The sequence below is a fragment of the Chlorocebus sabaeus genome, chromosome X (assembly GCF_047675955.1).
Source record: "Chlorocebus sabaeus isolate Y175 chromosome X, mChlSab1.0.hap1, whole genome shotgun sequence".
NCBI lineage: Eukaryota > Metazoa > Chordata > Mammalia > Primates > Cercopithecidae > Chlorocebus > Chlorocebus sabaeus.
The window spans coordinates 136,030,867-136,045,589 of NC_132933.1; the positions used below are offsets into that span (position 1 = coordinate 136,030,867).

General features: G+C 44.8%; 1 pseudogene; it reads left to right on the plus strand.

Moving 5' to 3' along the window:
• Positions 1-256: 256 nt before the first annotated feature.
• On the plus strand, positions 257-2,697 carry LOC103231660 (solute carrier family 35 member C2 pseudogene; annotated as a pseudogene).
• The last annotated feature ends 12,026 nt before the right edge of the window (positions 2,698-14,723 follow it).

Genomic DNA, 14,723 nt, shown 5'->3' on the forward strand with positions numbered 1-14,723 from the left:
GGGTTCTAGTGATTCTCCTGCTTCAGTCTCCCCAGTAGCTGAGATTACAGGCATGTGCCACCACGCCTGGCTAATTTTTTTATTTTTAGTAGAGACAGAGTTTTGCCATGTTGGCCAGTCTGGTCTCAAACTCCTGACCTCAAGTGATCCAGCCGCCTCAGCCTCCCAAAGTGCTGGGATTACATACGTGAGCCACTGTACCTGGCTAAAAACTATAATTTAAAAAAAAGAAAGTGCTTGCACTTTCCTGGGACCCATGCAGTCATCACCTTGTGGACAAGGCCAGGATGCCCTTCCAGAGACATGTAACTCAGTCATCTTCATCACTCTAGCCAACAGCCAGCACTCACTCCGGATATGTGAGTGATGCATACTACACCAATCATTTCTATTAATGCAAAATCATTAGGGAAACTCAGAATGTTAGAAAGAAGAAGACATGTCACCCATAATTATACTACCTAAATATAACTACTATAAGCTTTTTTAGTATTTTTATTTCCAATTTTTTTTTTTAAGTTTTTTGAGACGAAGTTTCACTCTTGTTGCTCAGCCTGGAATGCAATGGTATAATCTCAGCTCACTGCAACCTCCGCCTCCTGGGTTCAAGCGATTCTCCTACCTCAGCCTCCCAACTAGCCGGGATTACAGGCACCCGCCACCATACCCGGCTAATTTTTTGTATTTTTAGTAGAGACAGGGTTTCACCATGTTGGCCAGGCTGGTCTCGAACTCCTGACCTCAAGTGATCTGCCTGCCTCAGCCTCCCAAAGTGCTGGGATTACAAGTGTAAGCCACGGTGCCTGGTCTATTCCCAATCTCTTTATCTGCCCAGATTTCTCTATATGGTTATAATCAATATATATGGACATTTTTGCAGCCCGCTTTTTAATTTGTATTAAACAAGTATATTTTCGGCCAGGCACAGTGGCTCACACCTATAATCCCAGCATTTTGGGAGGCCGAGGCAGGCGGGTCACTTGAGGTCAAGAGTTCAAGACCAGCCTGGTCAACATAGCGAAACCCCGTCTCCTAAAAATACAAAAACTAGCCAAGTGTTGTGGCATGTGCCTGTAATCTCAGCTACTGGGGAGGCTGAGGCAGGAGAATTGCTTGAATCCAGGAGAAGGAAGTTGCAGTGAGCCAAGATCGTGCCACTGTACTCTAGCCTGGAAGACAGATCAAGACTCTGTCTCTATCTTAAAAAACAAAACAAAGCAAAAATAAAAACGTGTATTTTCGTATATGTTACCATGTTTAATGGCTGGGTAATAGTCCATTTGATCTGGCAAATGAACTATAATTCCTTTGCTGTTGTTGAAAAATTAGGTATATGATGTAATCAACCTTTAAAAATAGGCACCCCAGTCAGAGCAGACCTGGGGACCTGTGCACCCTGCACCCAGTTAACTGCTGAAGGGGTTGGCTCAGGCTACCAGCCCGTTTGGTGAGAACTCTGCCTGGGGCTCTGCTGATGGTTCTGAATCATGGAGGTGAAGAAGACTTCTCTAGCTAGGTGACATTCTTGTTGAAAATCATAGGCTACGTCAATCAGCTCTTCCTACAAACTGTCTTTAAGAGAGGTGCCTGCTCGCACTGATCCAGGAGCTAGGGCGTAGCAGCTTCCATGGATAGGGAGATGGGCCCTCTTGTGACCTTTGTGTGGAAGGCAGTGTTGACTATGCTTCTGCACTGGCAGGCATTGCCTTCCACAATGAAGGGCGCTGGTTGAATGATCCAGTCACAAGACCCTTGTGGTGTTGAGATGGACCTACTACCTCAGAAGAGTGGCTCCCACAGCACTGGCAACAGCACTTGACATGGGGTTGTCCAACTGGAGCTTCACAATAACCAGATCTTTAGCTGTCCTCTTCATCTTCAATCTTCTCTCTGATCTTCAAGCTGGAGGAGTTGCAATGGCACTGGTCCTTGTGATCCTCCTCATCGCCGGGGGTCTTTTCATGTTCACCTTCAAGTCCACACAGCCCAATGTGGAGGGCTTCACCTTGGTGCTGGGGACCTTGCTCATTGGTGGCATTCGCTGAACCCTCACCCAGACATTCCAGCAGAAGGCTGATCTTGGCTTCCAGGACTCCATTGACAGCATGTTCCACCTGCAACCACTCATGTTTCTGGGGCTCTTCCCTCTCTTTGCTGTATGTGAAAGTTACCATTTGTCCACGTCTGGGGAAATCTTTCATTTCCAGGACACAGGGCTGCTCCTGGGGCACTTGGGAGCCTCTTCCTTGGTGGGCTTCTCACCTTCAGTTTGGACTTCTCTGAGTTCCTCCTGATCTCCAGACCCTCCAGCCTCACTGCCTCCATTGCTGGCATTTGGAAGGAAGTCGGCACTTTGCTGGGTGATCAGATCAGCCACCTGAACTGGCTGGAATTCCTGCTCTGCCTCTCAGGAATATCCTCAAAGCCCTGCACTCCAGAGGTGATGACAGCTCTGAACCCTTGAAGAGGCTAGGCTTCAGTTCCCAGCTGGAGCCACTGCCCTGAAGCAGCCAGCAGGAGTAAGATGACAATGCCGAGGAGGAGCACTTTGTGGCCCAGAGGCAGCAGTGGCCAGCCAAGGGGAGCAGCTTGAAAGCAGGCCACTCTCAACTAACACTTGGCAGTAGCTCAGGGGACCTGGGTGGCTGGCTCTTCATGGCAGCTGGGAGCAGTGGACCGGGAGTCACCTGGGCATGACCATGTGGTGTGGCCAGGTCAGGGACTTGTAGCTTCTGCCCCTCCCTTTGGAACATGGTCAAACAGAGAGGGTGAGCACCAGGCCAGCTTGGGACCTGGCCAGAACTGGGCCCAAGCTGTGCTAGAATCGCAGCAGCAGACGGGAGTGGGCTGGTTCTTCTCAACTATTTCCCAGACTCTAACAGCCAAGACTCATTTCTGAGGCTTAGCAGCTTTCTAAGGGGACTGGGTTTGGACTTCAGAGCAATTGGGAAGGGGACCTAGAGAGGCTGGGGCCCTCATCACCTGGGCAGCATCTTTTCTCAGATAGCAAATTTATTTATACTTTGGAAATAAATGGTTCACAGTCCAGAGAAAATGAACAAAAAATCCTTCATAAGCATAAAGATCTCTCCAACTTTAGGATTATTCCATATAACATTCTCATGAAGCAGAGCAATTGGATCAAAAGGTGAGAATATCATTGAGGACCAATACACATTACCAACCCACACAAAGGCTTTCCTACCAGTTTACACACCCATCAACATTGTCTGAGTGGTCATTTCACCAAAGCCTCAAAGGTCCCATGGGTTTCTGTAGTTGTTATTTTGTTTTGTTTTCTATCTTTTTTAATTTGGGTGAGAAATTAATTCCGGTTTTCATTTTAATTATTTCTTCAATAATTAATAAGGTGAAAGTGTTAGAAAGTCACATTTTCCAGTGCCTATCAGAGCACTAGGCTAGTTGATTTAAGTTGTGTTAAAATAACTTTCTTCATATCCACACAATAGCTTCTTCTAAATTTCCATGTAGTGTCTAGAAATAGCTATCTGTTTGAATTTGTGTTTGCACAGCAATTTCAAAATATTGAAAAGATGTCAGTTGTCTATATTTAAGAATAAGCCTACCCAGTGAAGATTATTCGGGGGAGACCTAAACTCCCAAGCTACCCATTGGTATTGCCAGGAAATCCACACCACAATATTGCTGCAATTTACAGATGAGTACCCTAAGCCTTGGAGGTTTTAAGAAACTTGCCCGGCTGGGCGTGGTGGCTCACGATTTTAATCTCAGCACTTTGGGAGGCAGAGGCGGGAGGATCACTTGAGCCCAAGAGTTCAAGACCAACCTGGGCAACATGGCGAAACTCTGTCTCTACAAAAAAATACAAAAATTAGCCAGGTGTGGTGCATGCACCTGTAGTCCCAGCCACTAACTAGGGAGGCTGAGGCAGGTCCATCCCCTGAGCCTAGGAGGTCAAGGCTGTAGTGAGCCATGATCACACCAATGCACTCCAGCCTGGGCAACAGAATGAGATCCTGTCTCAAAAAAAAAAAAAAAAAGAAGAAGAAGAAGAAGGAAGAAAAAAAAAAAGAAAACAGAAACTTACTCAAGAAGTCCCATAGATATATAAACCTCAGAGAATGTAAATAGACAATCAGGGCAGAGTGGATGGGGGTCCTCAGTTCACAGAACAAAAATCAAACTAAGAATGACATAACATCGTTACAAGATCTTTCTGGTACATCTCAAATTCAACCACTTCTTATATCTCTGCTGCTGCTACCCCATCCAAAGCACATCCTTGCTGGATTACCACAGTGGTCTGCAAACTAGTTTCCAAGTCCATCCATACTCCTCTACAGCTTACGCTCTACATGTCTCCTAAAGATGTTAGTAATCTTTTTTTTTTTTTTTTTTTTTTTGAGACGGAGTCTCACTCTGGCCTAGGTTGGAGTGCAGTGGCGCAATCTCGGCTCACTGCAACCTCTGCCTCCTGGGCCCAATCAATTCTTCTGCCTCAGCCTTCTGAGTAGCTAGGACTACAGGCTTGTACCACCATACCTGGCTTTTTTTTTTTTTTTTTTTTTTTTTGTATTTTTGGTAGAGACAGGGTTTCACCGTGTTGGCCAGGCTGGTCCCGAATTCCTGACTTCAGGTGACCCACCCACCTCGGCCTCCCAAAGTGCTGGGATTACAGACATAAACCACCGTGCCCGGCTGCAATCTTCTTTTTCCTTTCATTCATTTGGCAGCAAAGGGAACTTGTATAGGTGACTCTGGTCAGCTTCCTCTGACATCTTGTAGTTCCTCCCCGCCCCCAGTGGAAAAAAAGAACCGTAAGTACATGAGCCCAAGCTGACGCATTCCCCACCTGTAGGACTTGGGCTTTGCCCATGCCTGGGTAGGAAGAGCAGCCAGACCATCATCTCGGCCACCTGAAACAGTCTTCCCTCATTCTCCCTGCTCAATTTCCAGCCTGCCAGATGGAGGGGGGTGTTGAGTACCTGCTATGGGACAAACACCATGCCAGATAATAGGTTCAAGACAGTGAACAAGACACAAAAGATTCTAGAATTTTGGCACTTACTTTCTAGCAAGGAATACTGACAAAAGTAAATAAACAAAGAAAATTTATGCAGTGTGATAAGCACTACGAAGAAAGTGGAGTATGAAATTAGCCTAGAAAGTAATAGGGAAGGCCAGCAACTGACTTAGATAGGGTGGTTGACAAAGGTCTCCCCGGGAAAATGACATTTAAACTGAGACTCAAAGGAAGAGAAGGAGGGATGGGGTTGGGGTTGTGGAGAGGCTGAAAGAGAACAGTAAGTTCAAAGACCCTGAGGTGGAATAAAAATGGGCAAGCTCAGTGATCTGAAAGATCAGAATGTTCTTGGTGCACAGTGAGCAAAGGGAAGTTTGATATGAAACGTCCCTGAGATGTAAGCAGGAGTCCAATCACGTAAGGCCTTAGAGACTATGATAAGGAGTTTGGACTTCATTCAAGGTACAATGGAAAGGCATAAGAAGAGTTAATGAAGAGAAGAATATTAATCAACTATCCCTTGATGTTTTATGAGAAATTGATTGGAATATTCATGAGTGGTGGTGGGAAGACCAGGTAGGAGCCTGTGGCTCTGATCAGGTGAAAGTTAATGGTGGCTGGGACTGGGCTGGTGGCCATGAAGATGGAAGGAATTGGAGGGCTCTCAAGATACATTTTAGAGGTAGAATCAAAAGAAATTGCTAAAAAGGAAAACCCACATTCACCAAATACTAATAGATTTGTTTGTGTCTTTAACAGTTAAAAAATCACTAAACACCTCTAGATCAAAATGGCAAAAAAAAAAAAAAAAAAAAAAAGAAAAAGAAAGAAATGTAAAGACTATTCTAGAAAGAAATATTGGTCAGGCGCAGTGACTCATGCCTGTAATCCCAGCACTTTGGGAGACTGAGGTGGGCAGATCACAAGGTCAGGAGTTCGAGACCAGCCTGGCCAAAATAGTGAAATCCTGTCTCTACTGAAAATACAAAAAAATTAGCCGGGCATGGTCGTGGGTGCCTGTAATCCCACCTACTTGGGAGGCTGAGGCAAGCAGAATCGCTTGAACCTGGGAGGTGGAGGTTGCAGTGAGCTCAGATGATGACACTGAACTCTAGCCCAGGCGACAGTGCAAGATTCTGTCTCAAAAAAAAAAGAAAAAGAAAGAAAAGTTATACTGCCATTTGTGATTTAAATTTTAAGAAATCATTCTGAAGGACTTCGATGAAACAGGCACTTATAATTGGATGGCTGATGACTCACAACATGCATAATCATTAAAAAATAAACTTTTTGGCCGGGCTTGGTGGCTCACACCTGTAATTCCAGCACTTTGGGAGGCTGAGGTGGGTGGATGACCTGAGGTCAGGAGTTTGAGACCAGCCAGGCCAACATGGTGACACCTCGTCTCTACTAAAAAAACACAGAAATTGGCCAGGCGCGGTGGCTCAAGCCTGTAATCCCAGCACTTTGGGAGGCTGAGAAGGGCGGATCACGAGGTCAGGAGATCGAGACCATCCTGGCTAACACGGTGAAACCCCATCTCTACTAAAAAAAAAATACAAAAAACTAGCCAGGCGAGGTGGCAGGCGCCTGTAGTCCCAGCTACTCGGGAGGCTGAGGCAGGAGAATGGCGTAAGCCCGGGAGGCGGAGCTTGCAGTGAGCTGAGATCCAGCCACTGCACTCCAGCCTGGGCTACAGAGCGAGACTCCGTCTCAAAAAAAAAAAGAAAAAAACACAGAAATTATCCAGGTGTGGTGGTGGACGCCTGTAATCCCAGCTACTCAGGAGGCTGAGGCAGGAGAATCGCTTGAACTCTGGAGATGGAGGTTGCTGTGAGCGGAGATTGCACCATTGCACTCCAGCTTGGGTGACAAAAGCAAGAGACTTCATCTCAAAAAAAAAATAAAGTTAAAATAAATAAATATGTACATAAATAAACTTTTTTAAAAAAATCAAGCATGATTCCAAGGTTTCTGGTTGAATAATGAGTTGGTTGACATTGCCCTTTACTGAGATAAGGACAACTGTGCAGGGAAATAAGGTAAAGGTTGTGCACAGGGATTAAGAATTCAACTCTAGACATGTTAAGTTTGAGGTGGGCTTAGTCTTCTTGACTCTGGATAAGGTAAACACATGATGGTTCTTTATAAAAATAATATATGTGACTTAAGTTGATGCAACAACAAATTAAGCACTAATGACAGTGGAGAACAATCTGTAAAAGACCTTCCAAAAGTGAAAGCACCCAAAACTGCTGTGTTTCTCAGAGAATTTATTTGAAACTTGCAAATAATAACACTATGAGATAGGTACAGGATTATTGTTCTCTTATTGTAGATGAGTAAACAGAGAGTGGAAATTTTAAAAACTCATCCAAAAAATACACACCTAATAAGGGGAGAAATTGGGATTACATAAATTGTAGCAATCTATGGTACATGTAGGAAAAGATTATTTTTCTAAGACCTTGTGCCAGATAGTACGTTAGTCTCCCAGTTCCAAACTGGTCCTTGTCAGGGCTGGGACTCTGCATAACATTTCTGCTTTGCCAGCTGCTCTCTGCTAGGCTCTGCCAGTAGGGGGAGCTAGAGAGAGACTGTAAGTCGGGAGAAGGGAAAATAGACTTGCTCCTCCCCTTCTGCTTCCTACATCTTGACTGCAGCAGTTCCTTGCAGCAGGGGATGGCGCGCTCTCCCCCTGAGGTCTGGGTCCCAGTCCCTTCCTCGATGTTTCTAAGTTTTAATAATTCCAGCCTCTTCCTTTGCTCACTCAGCCTTCTTTTGCTACCCTAGAGTTCTCTTTTGAGTCTTTCCTAGATCAAGATCCTTTATATTAATTTTTGTTTAAGTGACTGATGTGGTTTCTGTTTCCTGACTGACCCATGGCAGATATAGGCCTAAAAAATGAAAATTCCCAGCCAGTGTCACTTATATACAAACGCTAAATCCTAAATGCAATTTTAGTAAACTCAGCAGCAAAACAGTTGAGGCTCATGACATGGATCATCCTGGTGAAGCAGGCCTAATTTAATATGTTAAATTAATGAAATTTAACATATTATTATGCAAGACACAGTCAGGAACAGGGGAGAGAATTATGACCTAAATTAAAGTCCTGTCCTTCACGGAGCTTCAGGGAAGCCAGATATTTCTTGAACAGTCACACAAACACATGCTCTGTGAGAGCTATTTATTTATTTATTTATTTTATATATATATTTTTTGAGGTAGAGTCTCCCTTTGTCACCCAGGCTGGAGTGCAGTGGCACGATCTCGGCTCACTGCAACCTCTGCCTCCCGGGTTCAAGCGCTTCTCCTGCCTCAACCTCCCGAGGAGCTGGGATTACAGACACGTGCCACCATTCCTGGCTAATTTTTGTATTTTTAGTAGAAACGGGGTTTCGCCATGTCAGCCAGGTTGGTCTTGAACTCCTGACCTCAGGTGATCCGCCCGCCTTGGCCTCCCAAAGTGCTGGGATTACAGGCATGAGCCACCAGGCTTGGCTATATATATATATATATATATATATATAATGTTTTTAGACAGCGTCTTGCTCTGTCATCCAGGCTAGAGTGCAGTGATGTGATCATGGCTCTACTGCAGCCTCCAGCTCCCAGGCTCAAGTGATCCTCTCACCTAAGCCTCCCAAGCAGCTAGGAGTACAGGCACATGCCACCACACCCAGCTAATCCATGAGAGTTTTTAATAGGGTATGTGACATGGTCAGGAAGGTCAAAGGTCAGAGAAGACTTCCCCGAAGAAGTGACACTTGGACAGGTATTTGAAGGACACATAAATAGCTATTCAGGCAAAGAGACAAGAGAAGAGCATCTGCAAAAGTCATGTACTACACTGGGCACAGCGGCTCACACCTGTAATCCTAGCACTTTGGGAGGCCAAAGTGGGCAGATCGCTTGAGGTCAGGAGTTCGAGACGAGCCTGGCCAACAGAGTGAAACCCCGTCTCTACCAAAGATACAAAAATTAGCCGGGTGTGGTGACACGCACCTGTAGTCCCAGCTACTCAGGAGGCTGATGCAGGAGGATCACTTGAGTCTGGGAGGTAGAGGTTGCAGTGAGCCGAGACCTCACCACTGCACTCCAGCCTAGGTGACAGATCGAGACTCTGTCAGAAAGAAAGAAAGAAAGAAAGAAAGAAAGAAAGAAAGAAAGAAAGAAAGAAAGAAAGAAAGAAAGAAAGAAAGAAAGAAAGAAAGAAAGAAAGAAAGAAAGAAAGAATCTCCACTGCTGTGTGCTCATCCGGGGTGCTTTTAAATATCTCACACTGCACAGCAGACTAATTATGTCAAAATTTGGGGGGAAGACTCAAGCATCAGCATTTTTTAAAATTCCTCAGGTAATTCCAATGGGTAGCCAAGGTTGCGAATTGACAGACTATTATTGTATTCAAAGTCCTATTCTAAATTCTAGTGGTGTTAAAATAAATAAATAAAGTATGCAATGTGTGCCTCAGCTGGGTGTGGTGGTTCACCACTGTAATCCCAGCACTTTGGGAGGCCCAGGCGGGAAGATCACTTGAGACCAGGAGTTCGAGAGCAACCTGGGCAACATAGTGAGACTGTCATCTCTAGTTTTAAAAGTAAATATTCCTTTTGGTAGGAGATAGCTAAAATAAATAAATAAATACGTAACATATTTTTTAAAAGAAAAAAAAATGTGCGTCTGTATATGGAGTTACTTCACTTATTAATAACATGCTATTTTTACATAAAGTAATTTTTCCTTGAGCATTTTAGTCTTCTCAAACAATTAAAATGAACAGGTTGGTTAGACATTTAAATTTTTTTGAACCTTATTAATTACCCACTTCAACAGAACTAATGGACTTAAGATGCAAATGAAAACTGCAAGTTCAAAGCTATCAAAAAATTAATGATTGAACCTTTCTGTTGTTGCAGAAAGATGATTATTTGATAACACTCATGGTTATTTCAGAACCAAAGGAGATGCCTGTTATAAAGAAAGATTCTAATCTCCAGTCCCTTCATCTAGAATTTTAAAATTGTAGTCACTTTTTGGAAAAAGGTTTTATTGTGAAATAATTTCAAACTTGCAGAAAAGTTGCAAGAATAGTACAAAGAATTTCCATATACCCCCTTCACCCAAACTTATCAATTGTTAACATTTTACCATTCTCTAGATAGACAGATGATAGACGAATGTAGATAGCTACAGTTTTGATTTATAAGAGAGTAAGTTTATCACATCCCTTTACCCCCTAAATACTTCAGAGTGTACGTCCCAAAAACAAGAACATTCTCTGACATAATCACAGTTCAATCACAAGAATTTGGAAATTTAATGGTGCTATAACACTATTATCCAATCTACAGCTCATATTCAAAATTTTTAATTATATCCATAATGTCCTTTCTAGCACTTTCTCCCAGTCCGGGATCTAATCCACAAATACACATGGCATATATCATGTCATGGCTCTTTGATCTCCTTTCATCTGAAAAGGTTCTGTTAATATGTTGCAGAAAATCCTTCAGCCTGGGTTTGTGTGATGTTTTCTCAAGAGTAGATTGACCTACCCCTTTTTTTTTTTTTTAGACAGAGTCTCGCTCTGTCGTTTAGGCTGGAGTGCAGTGGCACGATTTTGGCTCACTGCAAACGCCGCCTCCCAGGTTCAAGCGATTATCCTGCCTCAGCCTCCTGAGTAGCTGGGATTACAGGCACCCGCCACCATGCCCAGCTAATGTTTGTACTTTTAGTAGAGACAGGTTTTCGCCATGTTGGCCAGGCTGGCACATTTTTTTTTTTTAGGCAGAGTCTCGCCTCCCTCTGTCGCCCAGGCTGGAGTGCAATGGCACAATAACGGCTGAATACAACCTCTGCTCCCAGGCTCAAGCAATTCTCGTGCCTCAGCCTCTCCAGTAGCTGGGATTACAGGCACCCACACCCACGCCTGGCTAATTTTTTGTATTTTTAGAAGAGACAGGGTTTCATCATGTTGGTCAGTCTGGTCTGGAACTCCTGACCTCAAGTGATCTGCCCACCTCGGCTCCCAAAGTGCTGGGATTACAGGCATGAGCCACTGCGCCTGGCCGAGTTATACATTTTTGGATGGGGATACCACATAAGAGATGATGTGTTCTTCTCGGGGAACCACATCAGAAGGTTCATGACGTCAACTTGCCCCATTGCTGGTGATGTTTCCTTTGATCACTTGGCTAAGACGCTGTCTAGTGTCTGTCAGGTGATCATGATAAGGTTACTAATTTCCCTTTGTGATGTCATCTGTGGGGATCTACCTGCAGGGTCCAGACTAGGCTGAGGTGAGTGAGGCTTAGGGATGTAAGCAGTACTCCAGGACCTGATGGGGAGATCCTAGTCTCCCTTTTTAAAGAAACCTTGTCACATAATCAGTTCACCTACCATCTCTTATCAGGTTTAGGAGGAAATCTTGCAAAAATAAAATTATGCTATCAAAATTTTAACAGGAAATTTAAATCAAATCAAGACATCAAATTTGGCATAAATGAGAAGAAAAGAGAAAGCAGGAAGAGCAATCCAGGTGGGTGGGGATCAAATAACAAAAGCAAAGCAAGCAGGACAGGGCAGGATCTGCTGGGCAAACTCGGAGCAGAGAGTAGTGGTCGGGATGACTGTGAAGGCCTCGTAACTGGGGACCCTAAGTCCATCCTTGTCTCCCTACAGTCTCTCTCAGCATAGAAAGCCAAGTGATCCTTTAAAATTCGAAGTTGCACTTGGAAAGAAAGGCTAATGGCTCACAGGGTCCTGCCTGAGCCACCCACACCCACGTTGGGGACCTCTTCGCCCACTGATTGCCATAGCTCAATGACCTTGCAGTGCAGACCTGCTCTGCTCCAGCCCTGCAAGAATAGAACAAGCCCACCCACCTCGCCTCGCCTCCCCTGCCTCGGGGACTTTGCGCTATCTCCCTGGGCCTGGGACATTGTGTCCCCAGATAGCAACATGGCTCCCTCCCTCTCCTCCTTCAGATTTCTGCTCAACCTTCTCAGCAAGACCTTCTCTGACCAACCCCCACAAAATCCTCCCTGCTACCTCCCTACCTCCCTTCTTTGCTTTACTTTTCTCCAGAGCACTTATAATCAGCCAACAGACAAATGGGGTTATTTGCTTCGTCTTTGACATCCCACTAGAATGCAAACTCCACGAGGCGAGGAAGTTTTGTGTCTTGCTCACTTCTGGATTCCCAGCGCCTAGAACATGCCTGGTGCATAAGAGCTCAGTAAATGTGTGTGTCTTTGTGTGTGTCTTTGTGTGTGTGTGTGTGTGTGTGTGAGTGTGTGTGTGTGAGAGAGAGAGAGACTGAGACAGAGAGAGATAGAGAGAGAAAACGAAGGAAAGGGAGATCAGATAAGGTTGAGAGGTAGGTTGGAACTAGATTTTATTGGTTGTCTAACACAATGGATTTACCATGAAGATAATGAAGCTTAAGGAAAGGTCCTAGCAATGTGTACATGCACATGGCCATGTGTTTAAATTTGCAAAAGTAGGCTAGGTTCGGTAGCTCATGCCTGTAATCCCAGCACTATGGGAGGCCAAGGCTGGAGGCTCACTTGAGCCCAGGTGTTCGAAACCAGCCTGAGCAACATAGTGAAACTCCATCACTATAAATAATACAAAAATTAGCTGGGCATGATGGCACGCACCTGTAGTCCCACCTACTTGGGAGGCTGAAGCGGGAGCATTGCTTGAGCTCAGGAGATTGAGGCTGCAGTAAGGTGAGCTTGCACCGCTGCGTTCCAGCCTGGGAGACAGAGTGAGACCCTGTCTCAAAAATAAAATAAAATAAATTTGTAAAAGTAAAATGCTTAAGCTGCAATCAGTTAGAAACACTGTCTCCATTCCAACTTCCCCTCCATCTCAATATATGCACAGAGCATGGTGCTAAGCTGGAGCTTTTTCCCAGAGTTCTCAGCTCTATGTGATTCCAGGTTAGCACTGGCCACTAGAGACATTCTGTAGGCGATGCGGAGGGTAGATGTACACCAGCAGCCGTATTTTTGAAGCTCTGAAAGTTAGTCTGGGGGTGTGGCACTGTGGCAGCTTGCAGGCAGTGTCACTGATCTGATCCCTCACTTAGGCAACACTGGGCAGCTCCTTCAGCGACTTCAAAGCCTGGGTCAAATGCATGTGTAGTTCCATGGCAAAGAGTACCAGCTTATCGTGCAGGCCACACACGACACCATGACAAGAGGTGGTGAGAGGTTGGACACGTGTTCCAGTTTGTCCCCAAGCATTCCAATTGTTATCCACATGCAGTTCTCCTTCCTAAATGCCGGCCTGGCTGATCTACAGCAACTTCAGGCTCAACAATAAACACGGAGGTGACAGCTTACACATATTCTTCCCCTGGACCCCACAGTGGCATAGGATCGAATCCCTATAATGAATCCCTTATTTTAGATCTCTGGCAGTTCTGCTTGTCAGATGGACCCCTGACTGATACACTTCCCACTATGCTCAGTGACATTAGAGTGGCTACAGGCATTTTGGGGATCTAGCTAGGGGAAGTTGAGTTGGAGATATATTTGGCTAGGGTTTAGAGAAACATACATGTTTGACGGTCATTTCCATGAATGGTTAAGTCATGCATTAGCCATCCAAATAAGGAATAGCTCTCAGGAATGCTCCTACACCCCACTGCCAGAGGACATATCACAATATGATCATGTCCGAGGGCACCTGGCACCAGATGTGGGTGGTGGACAAAAAACAAGGCTTATGGTCAGGTGCAGTGGCTCATGCCTGTAATCCCAGCAATTTGGAAGGCTGAGGCGGGCAGATCACCTGAGGTCAGGAGTTTGAAACCAGCCTGGCCAACATGGTGAAACCCCGTCTTTACTAAAACTACAAAAATTAGCCAGGCTTGGTGGCGTGCTTCCGTAATCCCAGCTATTCAAGAGGCTGAGGCAGAGGAACCACTTGAACCTGGGAGGCGGAGGTTGCAGTGAGCTGAGATCGTGCCTCTGCACTCCAGTCTGAGCGGCAGAGCGAGACTCTGTCTCAAAAATAATAATAATAATAATAAGGCTTCAAACACACAAAGCCAGAAGCAAGTCTGGGGAAAGTTCTTCCAAGCATATTATGTGATTTTTCCAGATTTTGTGATGTTTCTGGTATTTGTCAGCTCTTTAACATTTGTAATGTGTCGTGATTTCTCATTCCAAATAATTATTCACTTTTGTATCTAATGTTATACTATGAAGTTTGTATTACTGCTCTTAAAGAGGGCCCCCAAACTGCATAAGCTTCAGCACCCATGAGATCATCTTCTCCTCTTAAATATCAAGCTGGAGAAACTGGAATCCACTCTGGAGCCAATCAGGAACCATCACAGGATTCTGGCAGAAGAATGGAATAATCAGATCTGTACCAAGCAGTGATGTGTTGGAGAAGGATCATATTGGCTCATGAGAGCTCATTGTGAAGTTTTCAGGAATTTTACGAGGTGACTAACGTCAGATCGGTAGCTTGAAATCAGCCACTGCAGGAGTATTTATACCACAGAAATTGGCAAGTGCTGCAAATCAGGCCTTCCCCCGCCACCAGAGAGCCAGTTGTTAAACATATAACAACACATCACTGGTATAATACCAGGTGATTCCCTTGGTCATAAATCTTCATGAGAAAATATCCCTGGAATGAATTTACTCTCAAGTGTAGCTGATAGAGATGGGGGTTAGGGAGGGAAGAAAAGGTA